The sequence below is a fragment of the Pteropus medius genome, unplaced genomic scaffold (assembly GCF_902729225.1).
Source record: "Pteropus medius unplaced genomic scaffold, Ma_sr-lr_union100, whole genome shotgun sequence".
NCBI classification, from domain to species: domain Eukaryota; kingdom Metazoa; phylum Chordata; class Mammalia; order Chiroptera; family Pteropodidae; genus Pteropus; species Pteropus medius.
In genome coordinates, this window is record NW_024345479.1 from 2487611 (window position 1) to 2496650 (window position 9040).

General features: G+C 50.8%; 1 protein-coding gene and 1 long non-coding RNA gene across 8 annotated transcripts in view; one reads left to right on the forward strand and one right to left on the reverse strand.

The window, feature by feature from the left end:
• Positions 1 to 487: 487 nt before the first annotated feature.
• On the forward strand, positions 488 to 5346 carry LOC120611203 (uncharacterized). Its single transcript, XR_005655099.1, has 3 exons — positions 488 to 878; positions 4342 to 4438; positions 5247 to 5346. It is a non-coding gene; the product is annotated as an uncharacterized LOC120611203 (long non-coding RNA).
• CDK12 (cyclin dependent kinase 12) overlaps positions 1923 to 9040 on the reverse strand; it is a 70768-nt gene continuing 63650 nt past the window's right edge. For 3 of the 7 annotated variants that reach the window (XR_005655098.1, XR_005655097.1, XR_005655093.1), the window contains 2 exons: positions 6285 to 6379; positions 1923 to 4501 (listed from right to left, as the gene is read on the reverse strand). The gene's annotated coding sequence lies outside the window, so the exon portion shown is untranslated. Of the gene's footprint in view, positions 4502 to 6235; positions 7021 to 9040 lie in introns of those variants that run through there. The other 4 variants (XR_005655096.1, XR_005655091.1, XR_005655094.1 and 1 more) reach the window with 2 other exon arrangements.

Consider the following 9040-nt stretch of genomic DNA (forward strand, 5'->3'; position numbering starts at 1 on the left):
CCCTCTCCACCCCAAACCCTCAATATCCTCCTGGGGAGGCACAAAACCTTTGCTGAGGGCGGGCCCCTGACACAAACAGCAGCATCTCTGGCCGAGCTGGCACCTTGGTCAGGAGCACCAGGCCCCACACAGCTCCGCTTCTTGGTGCCCTCTCCGCCCACCAGGGGGGGAAAGGCCGGGCTAGCTCTCCTCATCCTGCTCGGCTGGCTGCAGCAGGGTACCGAGGAGTCCGTAGCCTGAGGAGCGGCTGGGGGCGAGGGCCCGGGAAAGGGCCCGCAGATGCCTCTTCCACCCCCCTTCCTTGGCCGGGGCCCCCACGGTGTCGGGGAGCAGGAGGAATCAATCAGGATAATGAAGCCGCAGCCTGCCACGCACCGCGGGGGCACTGAGGAGTCGGGGCCGGTGCCAAGTCCGCCAGACGGTTCGGGGGAGCCAAGCCCGGCGCGGCCCGGCGGCGGCGGCGGCGGCGGCGGCGGCAGTGGCGGCGGCGGAAGCACGGAGCCGGGGCGCGGAGGCCGGACGCAGCTCCGCGCAGGCCCCTGGCAACTGCGCCTTGGCAACCGGGACGCCCGAGAGGAATCTTAAAGCTGCAGCGCCTCCTTTCCTCGCTTCGCCGCCGCCTCCTGGACCCCTGGGGAAAGGGTTATGCCCAGAGGGTTAATGGTGGGAGTCAGGATCTGCGCATCTCGGGACTTGGGGGTCCGACTCATACCCTTACTTGTTTATTTATCAAATGTAGATCGAGCCTAAGTGCGCGAGCACGGGCTAGACAATAGGGAGGGAAACGGGGGCGAGGGAGTGGTGATTAAAAAAAATGAACAAGGTCCTGCCAAGAGAAGTTCACAGTCTAGCGCGCAAGGCAGACCAGACTGGCTGAGGTGAGCAAAGCCCTGAGTAACCCAGGATAAAGAGGCTTCGGCTGTAGGGCTGAGGGACTTAAAAAATATTCCTGCAGCATCTGCCTTGCTCCAGGGCGTGGGTTTGACGCTTCTTTCTTGGACTGTTATTATCCCAACAGTCCTGTGAGATGGGTATATTATCATTATCATCGTTATTGATCCCATTTTAAAGATGAAGAATTAGAGGCCCAGCAAGGTGAAGGTACTTAACCAAAATCTTGTTTTACGTTTTGGACAATTTAGGGCTGGATCACAAGACTTCTGACTCATGCCAGCTTTCATTACAGCATGATGCCTGGAAAATTAAACCTCAGTGAGGAGACTTCCCAGTACAAATTCTGTAAGAAGTGAGGAGAAAGGGCAACTGAAGGAAGAGATGGCTACTTTTCCCTTCTGCTCCCACTACTCTGACCCTGTCTGCCCTGTCCTCAGGGATATGCCTATATGTGGGCAGAGGGCTTGAAGAGGTGACCTCAAAGGTCCCTCTGGTTCTGTGATTTGGTATTTCCTGCCTGAAGTCTAGGCGCTGTGCCACCCTTCTGGGCAGCAGCAGTTGGCAGGGGGCTGCAAACTGGGGGAGATTCCAGGCTTCTGAAATAAGGGGTGAGGGGTGTTGAGGGAGGATTAGAGGGATGGTAAGGGGGCTTTGGCAAAAGAAATCTTGAGTCAATATCATTAGGAGGCTGGGCCTCATCTTTCCTTCTCTTGTCCACCTATCTTTCTTTTCTGCACACCTATTCAGATGAAATTTGTGCCAGGGCCTGGGATAGGCTTGGAGGCTATTAGTGAGGCAAAAATCATGCTGGCTTTGGAGCCAAGCCTATGTGGTTTCAAATTCTGGCTCTGTCACTTATCAGCTATGTTAGCTTGAGCAGGTGACTCAATCTCCCTGAACCTCATTCAGTTTCCTCATCTGTAGAGACATTATTATTATTATCTACCTTTCAGGGTTATTGCGAGACTTAAATGCAGTGAGAAAAATGTATGTATGGTGTCCGGCACATGGTAGATGCTTAACCAATATAAAGATGTCTTTGTTTATTTTGGTAGTCTGATAATGGCTCTCAAAGATAAGTCCACATCCTATTCCCTGAAACCTGTAAGTTACTTTATCTGGAAAAAGGGTCTTTGCAGATGTGATTAAATTAAGAATCTTGAGATAGGGAGATTATCTTGCCTGGATCATATGGCCTGGCTCTAAATGCCATAAGTATCCTTATAAGAGAGAAGCAGAGGGAGATTATACACACCACAGAAGAGTAGCAGGCAATGTGAAGACGGAGGCAGAAACTGGAGTGATGTGGCCACAAGCAAAGGAATGCCAGCAGCCACTAGGAGCTGAAAGAACAGATTTTCCCTTAGAGCATCCAGACAGAGCAGTCCTGTGGACACCTTGATTCTGGCCCAGTGAAACTGATGTTGAACTACTGGCCTCCAGAAATGTGAGAGAATAAATTTATTGTTTCAAGCCACCAAGATTGTGGTAATTTGTTACAGTAGCCTTGAGAAACTAATACACTTACATTGGAGATTCCATCTTGGACAAAACCTATTACCTGCACTTTAGGAGTTCACAGTCCAGTGGGAAATGAGAGAAGTTAACAGTGCATAGGGATGCCCAGAAGGTGGAAGGGTAAGGTAGGTAAGGTTGCTGGAGTTAGAGGAGTTAGCCAGGTAAGAGACTAAAGCAGGAAGGGCATTCCAAGCAGAGGAAACAGTGTGGGTAAAGGCATGGAGTAGGAGAGAACATGATACCCTCCCACATCCTCATGTACCTGCCATTCCAATTATTTCCTAAAAGGAACTGCTGAAACAGGGGGCCACCTGTTTCCTGGAGACAGGGAGGAAAGGGGGTCACAGAGAGGCACAGTTTCTGCCTTTCTCACCTCCAACTAGACCCTCTTCCCTCTGAAACCAAGGCTATGCCCAGCAGGGGCAAGAGAGCCAAGTAGCCACCCCAGAAAGGAATCATTCCCTCTACCCTGTGCTGGCGCTGGGCCCCAGATCAGAGAACCCTACTGTCAGTATTGAACAGAAGCCTTAGAGACCATCTAGTCCAGTCCTGCCATCTCACACATTGGGAAATTGAGGCCCATAAGGAATGAGTCCATCCATGAAATAAGCTAGAACCAGATGGCTACACTCTGGCCTCTCTTGAACCTGAGTGTCCCATGTCTTAGGGTCTCAGAGATACTCCCTAGTGGTCCTTCTGCAGCCTTTTTCCAAAAAGCACAGGCCCTGTGGTCTCTAAATAAAAAGGGGGTGACTTGCATATTATTTGCATGTTGCTAATTAGATGAAAGATGCAGATTTACTTAGCCTCTTCCCTTTATGCCAACCCTATCCCCCAGCCCCTGCCATCCTATGTCACTCCCATTGAGTTCTTCCTCATCCATCTTGACCTCAGCAACCTCTCCCACAATTCTAGCCCAGGCCTCACTCCTCAGGCCTTACCTAGCTGTAGTCCAACCCCTACTATATTAAGTGTTTGATCTTGCCTGGAAAAAGTATCTGGTGGGTTTTTAGTATACCTAGTCTGGGTGGAGGATTTCAGAGCAGGTTACAGTGGAAAGGAAGATGATGGGCTTTCTAGCTCAAGGTTTTCTCTGGGAATTGGGAGCAGTGAGCTCTTGTCTTCCTGCAGCCTAGGGGCCATCTGAATGGGGCTATGGAGTGGGGGAGGAGGGTGCTCCTTCGGGATCTGGTGGGCAGGTGCCAGCTGCATGCCCCAGGCCTGCCCTAAGCCTCTTGGCTGGCAGCCATATCAGCCAATGGAGGAGCCGGCTCCTTCTTTGAGGGAGGAGGAATCCTGGGGAAGGTCAAGGAGCATTCTTTGGGTTGGCAGCCTAACATGGGGTAGGTTGAGGTTACCACGCCAAGTTACTATGGTTCCTCCAATGAGGACAGCACATCCAGATTCTTGGGGCTGTCATTAACCCAGCCCAGAAAATTGTGAGGCACTGTGCTAAACTAAGCACAGTGTTTCCTTGAGGGTAGGCACTCAATAAATGTTTCCTGATAATGAGGGGGCCACCTGTTTCCTGGAGACAGGGAGGAAAGGGGGTCACAGAGAGGCACAGTTTCTGCCTTTCTCACCTCCAACTAGACCCTCTTCCCTCTGAAACCAAGGCTATGCCCAGCACCTCTCCCAGGTGAGAGGTCTGAGCCTGTCATCTGATGGTCACCAGAGAAGGCATCACATTGCAGCTAAGACAGGTACATGGATGAGCTTAGGTGCCCCCAGAGTTGTTGTGGGGCTCTGTCACCACCACAGCTGACTCAAGGAGCTGGGGAATGTTGGTGCATTAGGATTCATGAAAAAACCTGAGGCATAGCTCAAGCTAGCAACTTAAAAAAACCAGCTTGCTCTGGTTAGGACAGGGGCCTAGATTTGGGAAGAAAGACTTCCCTGCATATGTGAATAATTCTACTTCATGCATAGGTGATGTGTGAGCTGTGTGTACATGTGCTACAAGGGGCCTCAGCAAGCATCCTGACCTGCATGCACATATCCCAGTCTGCACGACTGTATGTTGCACGTGAGTATCTTCATGGAATTCCACCTTCCCTCTCTTCTGCTCTGAACCTTCTCTTCCTGTTTCCTGGTAAAATGGGAAGTGGGGGTAGGCACATCAGTTTCACTATCCCCAGCCCTGATCCCTTGTGTAGAACCCCTGCCTCCATTTTCCTATGACAGCAAGCAGTAGATCCCTTCTTGGTCCTGAGTAGAGGGATCCCAGTTCTTTACTGACCTAGATGACTCCATCTTGCACCAGTTCTTCTGCCCTTGTAGCTCCCTCTTCCCCTAGCATGTCCCGTGCCACTCCATCATCTCGTGATGAGGGGAGAGGTGGGAGGAAGTGGGGTGATGCTATGGGAGTGGGAGTATGAAGGGTGGATCAGATACTGTTCGATTTTGCCCAGGTCCCTCTGGAGCACTGCTGCTCATTTAAAATTCCGATTTAAAGCCGAGCGGCTCTTTAAATTTCCACATTAGCATGCCGCCCTGATGCCAGGCCAAGATGTTGGGATGGATTTGGCAGGAACGCCTCCAACAGCGGCAAGCAGCAGCATTTGCCAGCAATAAAACAACGCATGAATAAAAGAAGGCTGGCTTGGCAGCAGCAGCAACCCAGGTACCTGGGTGAGCCCAGGAGGGGCCTACAAATTCAGCGGCTCAGAGGCATGAAGACCCATGCAGGGGCATGTGAGTGTAGGCCTCTGTGGCTATCTTGGCCCTCACCCTCAATCTGTGCTTACAGTGGAATCTGGGGTTAGGGCCTAGGCAGAATTGGGGTTTCTCCCTGTGCCTGTTTCTCATTCCTTGCCTCCCCACCCCCACTCCAGGGTTATCTTCTTGGAAGAGACAGATGTTGCCTTTGACGAGGACATAAGAACTTGGCCCACATCCTGAGTTGTCCTATTTCATTGGGGGCCAGAGAACAGGTAGGGTCAGAGAGAGCAACACTGCCTAGAGTGGATTCCAGATCCATGATCCCAGGTACCCGGGTGCTGAGGGACATTGTCAGGATAAGGGGACTAGGTGAGAGGTCACAGTGAGGACTGGGTATTGGTGCTGACCTGGGTGGGAGAGATGCTCTGGGCTGTGTGATTGGCTAGAAGAGGGAATGGTCAGGGAAGGCAAGGGGCTGCTGGGCCTGGCCTAACTTTAACTTCCTGCAGACTCAGGAATATTGTTTGAGGTCAGAAGGCAAGGGCAGCAAATCAGATGAAGCCCTGGGCTGAAGGCTGGCCACCTCCCAGAAGTTATTTTGTCCACTCCCTTCTTCCCCAGGTCTATAGTGTATAGCCCCAAAGGACCTGAGGCTGCTGGTGCCTGTGTTCCTCTGCTCCAGTCACCTGGCTGAGGCTCACCACCAGCCCTATCAAACAAGCAGCCTGTCCTGTTCTTACCATCTATCCCTCCCATTTAGCCAAACCATCCCCTTCCCTTGTCCAGGGGAAGAGGACAGAGCAAACAGAGGGGTGGCAGCAGATGGTGTCCACAGTCTCAGCTAAGGCAGAAAACAGGGACACCCTCCTCTAAAGGAACTCTTCCCTTCAAGCTCATACATGATTTCAGACCCCAATATTGAGAGAAGTTGTTGGGACTTTGAATTCTCTCAATTCCTGGAGGAACAGGAGAGCAGATAGGCAGGGCCAGGCTCTGGCAGGGCAGAGGCCCCATATCCTGGAGCTTGGGCTAGTCCTGCCCTGATGGCTTTTTCCAGGAAGAATGAAATGGCTTGACCTCTCAGGCACCCTGTTCCCTAGTACACACATTGGGGATAAATCAGCTCTGGGGTGAGGAAGTAGCTAAGAAGCTGAGTTTAGGCCGGAGAGATATCATTTTGTCATTTATTCATTCATTCGACAAATATTTACCCAACAGCTGCTTTATGCAAGGCACAGTGCTGGGCACTGGGAGCACACTGGTGAACACAGACAGACGTGGTCATTGTCCTCGTGGAACTTTCCATCTGGTGGGAAAAATAGGATCGTTATTCAAATGACTGTACAAATAAGTGTGAAACAACTGTGCTAAGTGCTCTGAAAGGATATAATATCATGAAAGTATATAATCGGGGGACTTGGCTGAGTCTAAAAAGTTGAGGATGAGCTTGCAAAGGAGACAGAGAAAGAGCAGCCAGAGTGGTAGGAGAATTGGCAGTGATATAGAATCAAAGGAGGAGGTGGTCAACTGTGTCGAGAGATGCTGAGAGCTCATGAGACACCTATTCGTCCTGACTCCTCACCTGCTGGTTGTGACTACAGGTATGGAAAGGCTCTGGCATCGTGCCTGGCTCACAGTTGGTGCTCTGTAATGTTAGCTCCCTTTTTCTTCCTCCCCAAGCTGAGCATCCCCCCAGGGACCCCAGATTTCTGGAACAAAGGAGCTGCCTAGGCTCAGCCTTCTCTACCAACTCAGGCTCCAAAGCCCAGTCATCCAGTCCTCAGAGAGGGACTCTGGGCCTCTCCATGCCTCTCCACAATGGTCCCTTCACATGGATCTCTACCATTCCCTACCTGACTTCCTCCTTTGTACTGGTCTTCTATGAAGAGAGGCTGGAGTCTAGGTCTCGAACAAAGAGACCATTCTGGCTCTGCTTCTGGGCTGAGTCTGAGAAGGAAAGAGAGCTGGTATCCTCAGCAGCTCCCAAAGCTGCCTGAGGTGAATCTGAGTGTCTTAGGTAGGGAGAGGGGGAATAGTGGAGAGATGGGGAGGGGGGGCTGCCCACCCAAAGCGGCATAGAGCCCAGAGCCTTTTCCATCGCAGACACCCCATCTGTCTCCCACAGAAGGCTTGGGTTGGAGGAGGTGCCGAGAAGGGGGGTATGGAGGGTGAACATGTACAGTCTGTGAGCAGGCACAACCACAGTGAAGGCGCTGACCCAGAAGGGGTGGAGGGTCAGTGTGGGGTGTCAGTAAGGCTTTTTTGTCTTAGCCACTGAGGACTAGAGCTCAGAGGTTGGGACCAGAGGTGAGGAAGATGACAGGGACACTGCATGCTACTCTCCCTAGATAGCTTTGTGTTTGATTTTGATTTAGAGCTCCCCACCCCAACCAGAGGGCAAAGAATCATATCCCTCTGGCCAAAAACCTAATGGTGTTCCTAAGCCCAGGACTAGGCTGGATTCATGATGCCTCCCTCTCCCCGGCAGTCAGAACTTTTCCAGACCTTAAAATAATATTTTCGTTAAATTTGATAGTTTCAGAGTGTTTCCTTTCACATATTACTTTTTCTGATCATTCTAAAGTCCAAAGAGGTAAATATTATTCTTGATCTACAGATGAAGCAACAAGGGGTTTAAAAGATTAAGTGAATAACTTGGATCACAGGAGAATAAGAAGAGAGGCCCAGACCTAGGTCTCCTGATTCTACATGCAGACAGCAGACTACACTTAGGCATTCCTTGTTCCTCATTTTGGTGATATTGTACAGTCCCCACTGCCAGATTAGGTCTGGGACTTTCTGAGAGAGAGCTCAGAATAACTCCTCCCCCATGACTGAGAAGCTTTGGGAGATACCCAGGCCTTGTTGGACATATATGGACACAGCCCCGCTACTGGATACCAATATCCAGACACTATGAAACTGGACATCCCCAGAGGGTTGGGCCTCCCATATACAGAAATATGAAAGGGCTGTAGACTAAAAGTTGGCAGAAAGGATGGGCTGGACAGGGTGTGGGAAATGAATAATGCCAGCCCAGGAAGCAGCTGGTAGGGTCCACTCCTGGTCTCGGAATGAACTCTTGGGAATCCTGGTGGACGTCCTCTCTCCACATTCCAAGTTCTAAATACTTTTTTTTTTTTACCTCTCTACCTATACTTAACAGAATATGTTTCCACAGCTCTTCTACCTACTCGTCTTTTCTCCCCACTCTTCCATGTTTGGAAGTTCTTCAGGTATAGCTTTATTTCTTCAGGCTGCAGCTTAATCCCTCTAAAAGTGCTCTAAAACAGGTGCCAAGGGAACCCAAGACAGGGCTTCAGTTATTAAATATAAGTAGACAGGGGAGGGGAACTGAATATAGAGACAGATATTATATCTCTGAGTCCCTGGAAGTTATTAGGAAAGCACTAGTGGTTGCTAAGTAACAGGTCTCCATAGAGGACAAAGCACTGAGAGGAAAAGCCTCCTTTGAATATTGGGGTGAGAGGGTAGAGAAGGTAGGGGGTCAAAAGGCTGTGGCTTGGCAGGCAGGGCTGCTGAGAGTGATTGGTTTGTCCTGCAAGACCAGCCATATTCCTTAGGCCTTAGCAAACCCCACCTTTACAGCCTTCAGGATTGGGAGACGGAAGGCCTCAAGCACTCTTTCCTTCCTACCAGGAGGCGGGGAACCTGGTTTCCATAGCAACTCAGAAACAATCCTGACCTTGTTTTGCTTATGGCGTCTCTGGAGTTCCCTCAGGGAGCACTATAATGGACCCCTTTCTCTGACCCCCAACTTCTGATTTGAGGGGGAGGGCCCATAAAAAGGTTAGGGGAGAGGGATACCACAAAGCTGGTCTCGCTTTGCCATAATGTGACCATTTAAGACTCTAAAGGGGCAGTGACTTTTCCAGGAAAGAGCTTCCAGGTGTCCTCCCACTTCTGCACCTCCTATGGGGCTACAAAGAGCAGGGTCAAATGGTGG